The sequence below is a fragment of the Pan troglodytes genome, chromosome 5 (assembly GCF_028858775.2).
Source record: "Pan troglodytes isolate AG18354 chromosome 5, NHGRI_mPanTro3-v2.0_pri, whole genome shotgun sequence".
NCBI classification, from domain to species: Eukaryota; Metazoa; Chordata; class Mammalia; order Primates; family Hominidae; genus Pan; species Pan troglodytes.
In genome coordinates, this window is record NC_072403.2 from 81,612,883 (window position 1) to 81,627,702 (window position 14,820).

The window sequence follows — 14,820 nt, forward strand, 5'->3', positions numbered from 1 at the left end:
AGAGTGAGACCCTGTCTAAAAAAAGAAAAAAAAGAAAAAAAATATATATAGAAAAAAATTAATAATAAAATTATGTCCAATTTGTAGAATTTTAAAGAATATAGCTAAGTTGCTTAGCAACATTTGAAAGTAAGTCAGAAACAGGTGGTATGACTAGAATTGAACCATTCTAAAGTCATTGATGTTTAAGACAGGGATTGGCAAATGCCAGGCCTTAGGCAAAACCTTACCCATTATCTATTTCCTTTTATTTTTCGACAACAGAAATTTATTCTTTCACAATTCTGAATAAAAAATTGTTTATTCTAGAAATAAAAAAATCAAGGCATTATCAAGGCCATGCTCCCTCTGAAGTTTCTAGGGAATAATCCCTCCTTATGTTGTCTTAGCTTCTGGTGGTTACCAGCAATTCCAGTGTTACATAGCTTATAGCTGCATCACTCCAATTTCTGCCTCAGTCTTCCCATGGCTATCTTTCCTCTGTGTGTCTGTCTGTGTGTTTACATGGCCTTTTTATAAAAAAAGCTAATCATTAGATTTAGGACCCAGCCTAATGCAGTGTGACCTCATCTTAAGTTGATTACATCCGCAAAGACTCTATTTCCAAATAAGGCAACATTCACAGGTCCTGAAACTTAGGACATCAACAGATCTTTTTGTACTTGGAGAAGTCCATGGCTTCATACTCCCCCTCCTGGGCCCTCAGCAGTGGAGGACCCACCCTCAGGGCCCTCCTGGCAGCTTATCATCTATTTCTATAAATAATTATTGGAACACTGCTACATCTATTTGTTTATGTAGTGTAGTTGCAAAAAGACCCTATAGCCTGAAAAGCCTAAAATATTTGCTATCTGGCTATTTACAGAACATTATTTTTCCAATCTCTGGTTTAAGAGCAGCATAAATATGTTTATTATATCTAGACTTTAAATTTTCAGAGTATTAAGTAAAATAACAGGAACAGAAAATGTAACTCCCAATGAAAAATAAGGAAATAAAAGATGAAAGGATAGAGGGAGGTAATTAGAGTCAGTAATTGCAGAAAGCAGTTTCTCTACCACTATTACCACCACTACTACTGCAACTCCATAACCAGGGCTGGAAGAACACAGAGAAGAGGTTGATGTTATCAAAACATAGGAACTTACAAGTCTTGCAAACCCGAACCTCAAATCCAGTATGAAGTGAGTTGCAAGGAAGAAAAGTGATTTATAGAATTTCAGCTCTAGCATTTTCAGTGGCTTCAGAACTGGAAAAAAAAAATCATTTAATAACCAGCTCAGATAGATTTAATTGGCTACATAAAAATGCTTTGTATGGCCAAAAAGAACATGCACATAGTCAATAGACAAACAACAGAACTGGAATAAGGACAAAATCATTATATTCATGGCAATCTATACAACTGGAAAAAAAAAAACCCAAACCAAAACAGTATTTTTTTTAATGAGGGTATATTTATTGCTACCCTATTTGTAGTTGTGCAACAGTGAAAGAGCAAAAGAGCTAACATAACTAACTCCATATTTGTTTAAGTGGCCTTTACCCATTCCTGCACATAGGCTAGGATAATTTTAAATCACTGAGATAAAACTCAGAAACAGCTATCATGTAGTTTTGAAATGAACTCTGGGATTAAAGGGAAGGATATAAACAACTAACTGTGTTTTGTTAAAGATTTACAGGAGCACTGTGACCTGACCAAGGACAAAGAAGTTCCCAGTCTCCACAAACCCTCATTGGCACTCAGTTATCTGTGGTCCTTGGTTCCTTTTCATCCCAACCCCTGAACTTAGTTTTCTCATATTTTCTCTCCCATAAAAACCCTCCAGCCAGACTGAAAAAAATTTAAGATGGTACTTTAGAACACTATTTCACTATCTTCTCAGTTTTGCTGCCTTTCTGGATAAACCTGCTTTTCCTCCAACCAACACTCATCTCTTGTGTCTGGCTTTTGAGAGGCTATCAGCCAAACCTAGGTTTGGTTACAGTGGCAGAAGGAGAAAGACAGAAAAAAATAACCAAAAACAAATAGAATGCCCGTCAGTATGGGAATGGTTCAGTGAAATATGTTTACACAACTATCACATCATGGATACCATATCCACTACATAAAAATGAAATTGGTTTAGGTTCTGGTAATAGAGAAGTAACAGATGTAGGACTGGCCCTCTATCAAGGGCTGCAGAGGCACTTAGCCTTATTCCATTTGCAAGGTAACAAGTTAGCCTGCCACAGTTTCATAGATACTAGCAGAAGAAACAAGACTCTGAGAAACAAAAACGAAAACAAAAACAAAACCAACTTTCTTATTCATGGCACAATGGGCCATTATCTACTCAAACATCCTAGTAAAGACTTTCTGGGACAATAGCTATCATAAGATGTATAGGAACATCATGGAGAATTATTCTCCAACATCCTCCTGAAAAGAACAATTATAAATTCTAAACAAAATGTAAAAAATTAAACAAAATATTTGAGGGCATTGGAGAGAGATCAAAAGCAGGCAAAATTTTGAAAGAATTCAAGTTTTGAAAAAAAAGATGTGCATTGGGTAAGACCCAAGTTTAGACAGACTTTCTCTGAGGGCCCTCTTCAGCCCACTTTAGCACAGCCACTGGAACTCAAGAAGAAAACATCTTGGTTTAAGTTGCCAAAGGACAGAATTGGGGGCCACCAGAATGGCTAAAAATTGAGAGGGAAAAAAATCTGAAATAAGAAAGTCATTCTTTGGAGGAAGCCCTGAAATTAGTAAGATAAAAAAACAACAACAAGAACAACAAAACCTTTTTTTAAGTAATTGGCTGACCTCTGAATTCCACTTCAAAGGGGAGATTGCAAGACAATAAAAAGAAATTAAAGGCATCCAGATTGGAAAAGGAAAAATAAAACTATCTTTGTAGATAAAATCTACAAAAAAACTCTTGGGACAAGTAAGTGGGTTAAATAAGGTTGAACAATTCAAAGTCAACATAAACATCAATTGAATTCCCCTATAGTAGCAACAAACTATCCGAAATTTAAATAGAACCAAGTATCATTTTACAATACCATTAAAAATAGGAAATACTTAGATTCAACATTTAAAATGTCAATTGTAGACCAGGGGCAGTGGCTCGCACCTATAATCTCAGCACTTTGGGAGGCTGAAGTGGGTGGATCACTTGAGGTCAGGAGTTTGAGACCAGCCTGGCCAACATGGCAAAACCTGTATCAACTAAAAAATACAAAAAAATTAGCCAGGTGTGGTGGCGGGCACCTGTAATCCAACCTACTAGGGAAGCTGAGACAGGAGAATTGCTTGAACCCAGGAGGCAGAGGTTGCAGTGAGCCGAGATCATGCCACTGCACTCCAGCCTGGGAAACAGAGCGAGACTCTGTCTCAAATAAAATAAAATAAAGTCAGTTGTCCCCAAATTAATTGCACTACAGATTCAGTGCAATCTTATCAAAATCCCAGTAGAAGTTTTTTGTAGAAATTGACAAGTTGACTCTAAAGTATTTATGAAAATACAAAGAAACTAAAACTTTAAAAAATGAGGGTAAGGCTGGGCGTGGATTATAGGCTCACACCTATAATCCCAGCACTTTGGGAGGCCGAGGAGGGTGGATCACTTGAGGTCAGGAGTTCGCTATCAGCTTGGCCAACATGATGAAACCCTGTCTTTACTAAAAGTACAAAAATTAGCCAGGTGTGGTGGCGGGCACCTGTAGTCCTGGCTACTCGGAAGGCTGAGGCACAGAATCGCTTGAACCCCAAAGGTGGAGGTTGCAGTGAGCCAAGATCGTGCCACTGCACTCCAGCCTGGGTGACAGAGCGAGACTCCGTCTCAGAAAAAAAAAAAAAAAAAAGAGAGAGAGAGAATAAAAGCTGTAGAACTTACAATAATTTACTTTATAGTGCAAAGTAATCAAAACAGTGTAATATTGGCATAAAGACAGAAAAATATTTCAATAGAATAGAGTTCTGAAATACAGCCAAGTATTGGACAAGTGATTTCCTGCAGAAGTGCAAAGGCAATTCAGTGAATAAAGGATTGTCTTTTCAACAAATGGTGCTGAAACAATTGACTATATTTATTCAGAATAATAAGCCTCGATGTTTAACTTGTACCATATACAAAAATAACTTGAAAGTAAACCTAAACTACTGAAACTTTAAGAAGAAAATTTAGGGGAAATTTTTGAAAAATACTTAGGCAAAGGTTTCTTAGACATGACACATCAAACATAAAAGAATAGATTTGTAAATGAGATTTCATCAAAATTAGGAAGTGCTGCTCTTTAAAAGTTACAGAGAAGAAAATGAAAAGTGAAGACACAAATGGGGAAAATATTTGCCAATCACGTAAAGAACTTGTACTTAGAATAAATAAAGGACTCTCAAATGGCAAATCAACATATGAAAAGTTGCTCACCATCATTAGTCATTAGCAAAGCTCCCTCTCTCAGAATCTCAGCAGAAGTACAATGACTGGCCAGTTCATTCACCATTGGCCCACAAGAATAGACATTCACTGCTGCTGGTAATGGAGGGTCTAAAACAATTTGAATGTTGAAGGGATATAACCTCCTCAGCAAGAAGAGCAAAATCATAACATGCTTGGACCATGTAATCCAAAAAAGCAAGGCAAATTGATTATATAGGATAAGGACTTCCTTTTGAAGAATAAATGAAGACATAAAGAAATTAAAAATAAATCTTGATGAGAGTGGCCAAGGTGGGCGACTAGAAGCAGCTAGTGTGCATGGCTCTCACAGAGAGGAATGGAAGGGGCGAGTAAATACATCTGCAACTGAAATATCCAGGTACTCACATTGGGACTAATCAAGGAAACAACTTGACTCATGGAGAATGAAGAAAAGCAAAAAGGGACTACAGGCCATCCAGAAGCAACATGGACCCAGGGGAACCTCCCCTGCCCGGGGAAGTAGTGAGTGAACGTGTGACACCAGAAAACCACGCTTCTCTGATGGAACTTTGCAACCCTCCAGTCAAGAGATCTCCTTGTGAACCTACTCCACGAGGGCCTTCTGTCTGACAGACAGAGCTATGTGGAGTCTCAGCAAAGCAGCCACTCAGGCATGCATGGAGACCCTGGAGCATTAGCTACTTGAGCTTTCTGGCAAAAGTAGCTGCAACTCTGGCAAAGTGGGATGTTAGACCCCCATACATACCCATAGGAAAGAGGCTGAATTCAGGAGGCTGAGCAGTGACAGTCAGCAGGCCCCACTTCCATGGCATCTCACAAGATGAGACTCACTGGCTTGGAATTCCAGCCAGCCACAAGTAGTGGCATTGTACCTCCCTAAGAAGGAGCTCCCAGCGGGAGGCCCAGGCTGCCATCTTTGCTGTTTGGGTGCCTGAGCCGTTTCAGCTTTCAGGCTTCAGAGAGTCTGAGCCCACTGGGGGTGAAAGGGATCCCTCAGCACATCACAGCTGCTCTACCAAAACATAGACTGCTACTTTAAGCAGGTCCCTGATCCACTTCTCCTCACTGGGCAGGACCTCTCAAACTGGGCCTCCAGCAACCCCTGCCAGTGTTCTCCAGCTGACAGAGAGTTGAGTTCTCCCTGGGACAGTGTTCCCAGAGGGAGAGGCAGGCCACCATCTTTGCTGTTTGGGCAGCTTAGCTGTTCCAGCCTTTGGGTTTCAGAGTGTCTGGGGAAACTGAGGACTGACTGAAGTAGACTCACAGTACAGCACAGGTACTCTACCAAAATGTGGCCAGACTGCTTTTTTAAGTAAGTCCCCAATTGCATTCCTCCTCACTGGGTGGGACCCCCCAAACAGGATCTCTACCCACGTCCTACAGGTACCTTTGGGATGGCAACAGGCCTGTACCTCCCTGGGACAAAGCCAGAGGGAAGGATGGGCTGCCATCTTTGCTGTTTCATAGGTTCACTGGTGATACTTCCAGGTACTGGAAAATCTAAGGTGACTAGGGACTGGAGTGGGCCCCTAGCATACAGCAGCCCTACAGAAAAGTGGAAAGACTGTTATATGGGTGCCCATTCCCCTATCTCCTCACCAGGCAGGTTCTCCAGGCCTGGACTTCCAGCCATCACCCCCCCGGATCCACCAGTAGAGCTATTGAGCCAGTAGCAACTCAGCAACTCCATGGACAGAGCCTCCAGGGGCAACTGAAAGCCTCCTCTGCCACTGCCTATGCAGCGGAACTCTCCTTGCCACCCTCAGACTATCAAAGGAGCAAAGACCCAAAGTGCGTTATCCACACCTCCAACATGCTGCAGCCAACCCAAGGAGAAGAAGCCAGTCCATCTCCCACGGGTCCCACGTACCCTCCACCGCTTGACACCAGACAGGAAAACCTTGGCTGGGGCCCTCAGCACAGACCCTTCATCCTGGGCTGATTGCACTGAGCGATTACTGACCTGCATCTCCCTGAGTTTGAGCCCCCAGGAGACAAGCAAACACCCCTTGGCCATAATCATACTAAAGTCTCTTGCTCGCTGCCTCCAAGTTGGGGAAGGAACATAAATACTGAGATCACCCCAGAGCTGCAGTGGGCAGCCCAGGAGTTCCAAGTCACAGTCTACAGCCAGCACTCAAGGGGGAAAGGAATCCACATTTTCAGAGCATTGAAAGGGAATATGGCTGCAACTGAGAGAACATAGGGGAGCCACATAACTAAGCAAGAGTCCGCCAACTGACCAATAAGTCTAAGCACCACCTGCTGGATCACACCCCAAAGCTTCAACACCAAAAGCACTCACTAACATATCCCCCTCTGAAACCAGAGACAAGACGTCAGCTTCAAATAAAGACCCTGCACAAAACCTCAGCCTGTTGAAAACATCCAGAAAAGAAGAAGAAGAAAAAAAACTTCCTGCCCAGGGAAGCAGTAGTGAATGAATGTGTGACCCCAGAATACTACGCTTCTCTGATGGATCTTTGCAACCCTCCAGTCAGGAGATCTCCTTGTGAACCCACTCCACTAAGGCCTTCAGTCTGTGCTCAATCTATGCTGCAATTAAAGGAACATCCACATGTGGAGATGAGAAAGAACCAACACAAGAACTCTGGTAACTCAAATTGCCAGAGTATCCTATGTTCTACAAACGACCTTACCAAATCTCCAACAAGAGTTCTTAACCAGGCTGAACTGGCTAGAATGAGAGAAATAGAATTCAGAATATGGAGAGGAATAAACATCATTGAGATTCAGGAGGGCAGCAAAACTCAACCCAAGGAAAATAAGAATCATGATAAAGTGATACAGGAGCTGAAAGACAAAGCTGGTATAAAAAAGAGCCTAACTGTTCTGACAGAGCTGAATAATACAATACAAGAATTTCACAATGCAATCACAAGTATTAACAGCAGAATAAACCAAGGTGAGGAAAGAATCTCTGAACTTGAAGACTGGTTCTCTGAAATAAGACAGTCAGACAAAAATAAAGAAAAAAGAATAAAAAGGAATGAACAAAACCTCCAAGAAGTATGGGATTATGTAAAGAGGCCAAATCTATTAATCACTGGCATCCCTGAAAGAAAGGGGGAGAAAGCAGACAATTTGGAAAGCATATTTCAAGATGTTGTCCATGGAAACTTCCCCAGCCTTGCTAGAGAGGCTAACAGTTAAATTCAGGAAAAACAGAGAACTCCCACAAGATTGTACACAAGACATTCGTCCCCAAGACACATAATCATCAGATTTTCCAAAGTCGAAGGTAAAGAAAGAATGTTAAAGGCAGCTAGAGAGAAAGGGCATGTTACCTACAAAGGGAACCCCATCAGGCTAACAGCTGACCTCTCAGCTAAAACCCTACAAGCCAGAAGAGATTGGGGGCTTATATTCAACATTCTTAAAAAAAAAAAATCTTCAACCAAGAATTTCATATCCAGCCAAACTAAGCTTTCTAAGTGAAGGAGAAATAAGATCCTTTTCAGATAAGCAAATGTTGTGGGAATTCATTACACCAGACCTGCCTTACAAGAGATCTTGAGAGGAACGCTAAATCTAGAAGGGAAAGACCACTATCAGCACATACAAAAACACACTTAAACACACAGACCAATGTCAGTGTAAAACAACCACACAAACTTGCCAACATAGTAACCAGCTAACATCATAATGACAGGATCAAATTCACACATGTCAATACTAACCTTGAATGTAAATGGGCTAAATGCTCAACTCAAAGGCACAGAGTGCCAAACTGGATAAAAAAGTAAGACCCAATAGTATGCTGTCTTCAAGAGACCCATCTCACATGTAATGTCACTCATAAGCTCAAAATATAACGATGTAGGAAAATCTGCCAAGCAAATAGAAAACTGAAAAAAGCAGGGGTTGCAATCCCAATTTCAGACAAAACAGATTTAAAACCAGCAAAGATAAAAAAAAAAAAAAAGACAAAGAAGGGCAATACATAATGGTAAAGGGTTCAACTCAATAAGATCTAACTATCCTAAATATATATGCACCCAACACAGGAGCACCCAGATTCATAAAGCAAGTTCTTAGAGACTGTATTAGTCAGGGTTCTCTAGAGGGACAGAACTAATAGGATAGATATAGAAATAGAGGGGAGTTTATTAAGCATTAACTGACATGATCACTAGGTCCAACAATAGGCCATCTGCAAGCTGAGAAACAAGGAGAGCCAATCCAAGTCCCAAAACTGAAGAACTTGGAGTACGATGTTCGAGGGCAGGAAGAATCCAGCATGGGAGAAAGATGTAGGCTGGGAAGCCAGGCCAGTCTCATCTTTTCACATTTTTCTGCCTGCTTTATATTCTAGCCACACTGGCAGCTAACTAGATGGTGCCCACCCAGATTAAAAGCAGGTCTGCCTTTCCCAGCCCACTGACTGGAATGTTAATCTCATTTGGCAACACCCTCACAGACACACTCAGGATCCTTCAATCCAATCAAGTTGACACTCAGTATTAACCATCACAGAGACCTACCAAGAGACATAGACTCCTACACAACAATAGTGGGAGACTTCCACACTCCACTGACACTATTAGACAGATCATTGAGGCAGAAAATCAACAAAGATATTCAGGACCTAAACTCAACAGTGCACCAAATGGATCCGATAAGCCTTTACACAACTCTCAACCCAAACAAACAAACAAACAAACAAAGAAAAAACAGGATAAACATTCTTCTAATCATCACCTGGCAAATACTCTAAAATCTACCACAAAATTGGACATAAAACAATCTTCAACAAATGTAAAAGAACTCAACTTACACCAAACACACTCTTGGACCACAGTGCAATAAAAATAGAGGTGAAGACTATGAAAATTGCTCAAAACCATGCAATTACATTGAAATTAAACAACATGCTTCTGAATGACTTTTGGGTAAATAATTAAATTAAGACAGAAATCAAGAAGTTCTTTGAAACTAATGAGAACAAAGATACAACATACCAGAATCTCTCAGACACAGATAAGGCAATGTTAAGCGGAAAATTCATAGCACTAAATGCCCATATCAAAAATTTAAAATGATCTCAACTTAACAACCTAACATCACAATGAAATAATTAGAGAAGCAAGAACAGATCAGCAGAAGATGAGAAATAACAAAAATTAGAGCTGAAATGAAGGAAATTGGGACATGAAAAACCATTCAAAATATCAACGAATCCAAGAGTTTTCTTTTTGAAAAAAAAAATAAAACAGGCCACTAGCTAGACTAATGAAGAAGAAAAGAGAAGAAAACCAAATAAACATGATTAGAAATGACAAAGGGGATGTGACTACTGACCCTACAGAAAAAAAAAAAAAAAACCATAAGAAGCTACTTTGAACACCTCTACACACAGAAACTAGAAAACCTAGAAAAGATGGATTAATTCATGGACACATTCACCCTCCCAAGACTGAGGCAGGAAAAAATTGATTCCCTGAACAGATCAATAATGAACTGCAAAATTAAATCAGTAATAAATAGCCTAACAACTGAAAAAAGCTTGGGACCTGATGGATTCATAGCCAAATTCTACCAGAGTACAAAAAAGAGCTAGCACCATTCCTACAGGCACTATTCCAAAATATGGAGGCGGAGGGATTCCTCCCCAACTCATTCTATGAGGCCAGCATCATCTTGATACCAAAAACCTGGCAGACACACAACAATATCAACAAAAAAAGCTTCAGGTTAATATCCTTAATGAAGATCAATGCAAAAATCCTCAAAAGACACTTGTAAACCAAAATAAGCAATGGTGAAAAGATTCTCTATTCAATAAATGGTGCTGGGATAACTGGCTAGCCATATGCAGAAGACTAAAGCTGGAACCCTTCTTTACACCACACATAAAAAATCAATTCAAGATGGATTACAGACTTAAAACTATAAAATCCCTGAAAGACAACTTAGGCAATACCATCCTGGACATAGAAACTGGCAAAGATGTTACGAGAAAGACACCAAAAGCAATCACAACAGAAGCAAAAATTGACAAGTGGGATCTAATTAAACTTAAGAGCTACTGCCCAGCAAAAGAAACTATCAACAGAGTAAACAGACAACCTACAGAGTGGGAGAAAACATTTGCAAACTATACATCTGACAAAGGTCTAATATCCAGCATCTATAAGGAACTTAAATTTGTAAGAGAAAAACAACCCCATGAAAAAGTGAGCAGAGCACTTGAACAGACACTTCTCAAAAGAAGACATACATGTGGCCAACAATCTTATGAAAAAAAGCTCAACATCAGTGATCATTAGAGAAATGTAAATCAAAACCACAATGAGATACCATCTCACACCAGTCAGAATGGCTATCGTTAAAATGTCAAAAAATAACAGATGCTAGCAAGGTTGCAGAGAAAAGGGAACACTAATACATGGTTGGTGAGAGTGTAAATTAGTTCTAACATTGTGGAAAGCAGTATGGTGATTCCTCAAAGAGCTAAAAGAAGAACTGTCATTAGACCAGCAATCCCATTACTGGGTATATACCCAGAGGAATGTAAATCATTCCACCATAAAGACACGCACGTGAATGTTCATTACAGCCCTATTCCCACCAATAGCAAAGACATAGAATCAACCTAAATTTCCATCAATGACAGATTGGATAAAGAAAATGTGGTACATTTACACCATGAAATACTATGGAGCCATAAAAAGGAACTAAATCATGGCTTTTGTGGGAACATGGGTGGAGCTGAAGGCTATTATCCTTAGCAAACTAACACATGAACAGAAAACCAAATACTGCATGTTCTCACTTATAAGTGGGAGTTAAATGATAAGAACTTATGAACACAAAGAAGGAAACAACAGACATTGGCGTCTACTTGAGGGGGGAGGCTGGGAGGAGGGAGAGCAGCAGAAAGGATAACTATTGAATATTGGGCTTAATACCTGAGTGAGGAAATAATATGTACAAGAAACCCCCATGCCAAGTGTTTGTCTATGTAACAAACCTTCACATGTACCCCCAAACCTAAAAGTTTAAAAAATAAATAAATCATAAGGAGATGAAAATAGAACACAAAATGGACTTTCTGAAAAAAAGTACTTGTAATTTAATTGATTTTAATGTATTTACCATATAATCATGTACAAACTCAATCATTTAATTAAAATTTAAAGATATACATATATAATATAGATGTATAATAAGCAATTAAAAATTTCAACAGACAAACTAAAAGAGAAGATGGTCAAAGCCGAGAACAGTCTTATTAGTCTGGAAAACAGTCAAAAACACAGAACTAAACAGAGAGAGCTGAATAGAATAGAAAGGACAAAGGAAGGGCTGTTTTAAAAACCTGGAAAATATGGAGGCTTTCAGGGAGCCATCTGAATAAATCATCTCCATTAGTTTCCTTCTTTCTTCACTTTTCTTGTGCTGCTGATCTAGGGCCCAAACTTGGAAACCACAAGGCTACAGAAGTCAAAGTACCAAAATAGTACAAAGGCTGCCTCTTTGCCTTGTAAATGTAACTTAGTTTTAATGATACAAATTTCACACACACACACATATCCCATACACAAGTAGAAATTTGAAGATATTTAGAATGAGAAAGATCACAGAAACATCAAATCACCATACCAACCAGCGTTTCCCTTTTTTCCACAAGTGAGGACACAGTACAAGTCTAACATGAAAGTATTATCCAAGTTTGCAAGATTCCATTACTTTTTAAGTCATCAAAAGCATAAACTGAAGCTTATGTATACCCCAGATGTGTCTCCCTGAACAATTTAAATTTCCAAAAAGTTGTTTTCATAGTGAATTTCTAAAAAACGAAGGCATATCCTGCCCCCACTTTGATCCTTTTAACTATAGATGCTTTCCTTTTAAAATTGTTTATTCCAAATCTTAATAAAAATGGAAAAATAAGATTAAACATTCAGGTAAAAAGAATGTTTTCAAAAAGTGGATTTGTGTGATGTTTTTAGCATTATTTACAATAATGCACTAACTACACTATATCCAAATTGTAAAGCCTTACAGCTTGAGGAAGATAAGAGAGACTGGGGAACAGGAGTGGAAGCTCTGTTAGTGATTTCAGCAGGTAAGCTAATGGAGCAGTGTGCTTCTCTAGTATGAAGGAATCTATTTACTGCCTGTAAATATTTATTTTTAAAATCCTAACATTGTAAGTCAAAGCCCAGTATTAATATTTCCCAATCCTTTACCTTTGACAGTGTTTATCCAAAGTTTTTTGTACTTAAAAGGATTCTTGCTTATTTGTTTGCAAAAATCCTTACTTCTTTCATGTCTGATTCTTGATGAGGTGGAATAAACAGCCCTACTTGGCATTCTGGTCAGAAAAAATTTAGGAATTTTTTCTGACTGATTACTTGCTTGTTGGGTACAGCTATGAGTTTAAATAAAACTGTATACATATGTCTCACGAGGTGGGGTCTAGGACACCTGCTGATGGCTGGGAAACACCATCACAGATCAAATGGCTCATAATGATATAAAGAGCTTCTTTGGAGGGAAGGTCACAAATTATTTGCAGTGAAGATGATGAGAGATTCTGGAAACAATGTCACCAACCAAATGTGGACAGAAGGTTTCACAATGAAGACTGTCGATATTATTGGCCTCACACTGTCATTTACAGTCATCACATCTGTGCTTTTCTGAGAGCTCTTGAGTGAGCCCACTTATGAGATGTGACTTCCTCAAAGGTGTGACAGGATTCTGTTTTGTGGTCCTTACTAGTCTTTGTAATTCCAGCTTCATCCAGAATCTGGCACGCAGTAAAAGCTCACCACATGTTTCTGAGTGAAGGAGAGCTCTGCATTTGATAACTGTAACTCCTTATAAAATTGTTGTTCTCAGGCAAATAATATCATAGGAATGCTGCTGTAAATATAAAGAAAGATTTATCCTGAAAGATTCATATATCACAGCTAGACTACCTCTTCAGTATCTATTAATTGAATATCAGACAAGAGACTCCTTAAGGTCTCTACACACTCAAAAATTGTGACTCTTGAAACAATTGCCAAAGTTTATTTTCATGGAAAACATCTGCTGTGCCTAAACGACTAAACATTTCCAACAGACATAATTTTTATCCAAGGATGCAGGGGAGAGGGGAGGCTTGGATGAAAGAAATTAGCAAACCATTATTCCAACCACTAAGATAGAGAGATGGTTGGGCAGAATTAGTTCTGTCTGGAGAAATACCAATGTGTAAAATAATAGCAACTACCTTTTATTGGATGCCTACTAAAAGCCAAGGCATTACGGTAGGTGATATGTATACACTATTGAGAATCCTCAGAGCGAATTGCCCCAGATCACAGAGCTAATAAGCAACTGAGTTGCATCCAGGCCCAGGGTCAGCCAGGCTCCACAGTCTTCCAGTACTTCTCTAGGGGCTGTTCCAGTAAAGCCAAGGTGGAGAGAGGGATCAAGCGAGGTTGCTGAGCAGCAGCAAATGAAAGGGGGATGGAGGTAGGGTGCTGAGAATGGGTGGAAATGAGACTCGGAGACTGAGATGGAGGACTAAGCAAAAACCAGGTATGACAAAGGCATATGACAAAGAGAAATGACAAAGGCAAGGTTGCTCATGCTAGTTGTTAAAAACCAGTCAAGCTCCTGGGCCAATAGTTTAAATTGCTACTGCAGAACTGGAAACCCCTCTCATGGGGCTTCTGAGGTTGCAGCCAGGGCATTGCCCCTGGCTTTCTTTTATGGAACCTTTAGAAATTTCTGTGGCCCCTAATTACTCTCATCTTCTTTGATGGTTCTAAAAGCGCTTAATTTTATAAATACATAAATTTTTATATCTCTATTTCAAAAGGACAATCAGAACAGAAAGTGTGACTTTGAAGTTGCTGTGATTTTTTGGTAGTGAGAGCAAACCCTGTTTTTTGTTTGGATGGTTTTTGATTATTTCATTTAAAAATCTATGGTAGGGGGACAAATTCATATACAGGTTAAATATGCTGAGTAGGTAAACACATTTTTCAATATTGCTTTGATATATATTGAGTGAAAAGTATGACCCTTTTACATATGAGCAGCCTGGATCAAGGCAAAAATTTGCAATAGGCATAAAGAAATCCAGTAGAGAGCGAGTTGACTGTGGCTTAGAAAAGGTGAGAAACTACTTTTACTGAGTAGAAAAATAGAGTCATGCTGGGAAATGTGGGACTTCTATAGTTGAAATTTCTTCTTTTTCTGTCAAACCAAAGGGAAGAGAAAGACAGTTTTGAAAGAGAGAAGCAAAAAATCCCCCAGGGAAATTACTTCAACAACTAAATTGGGAGAGGTTGAGAAAACAGACAGCTACCACGTTGAGAAAGACTACTGGGGGTTGTTCATCTTTGATTCCTGTGAAACT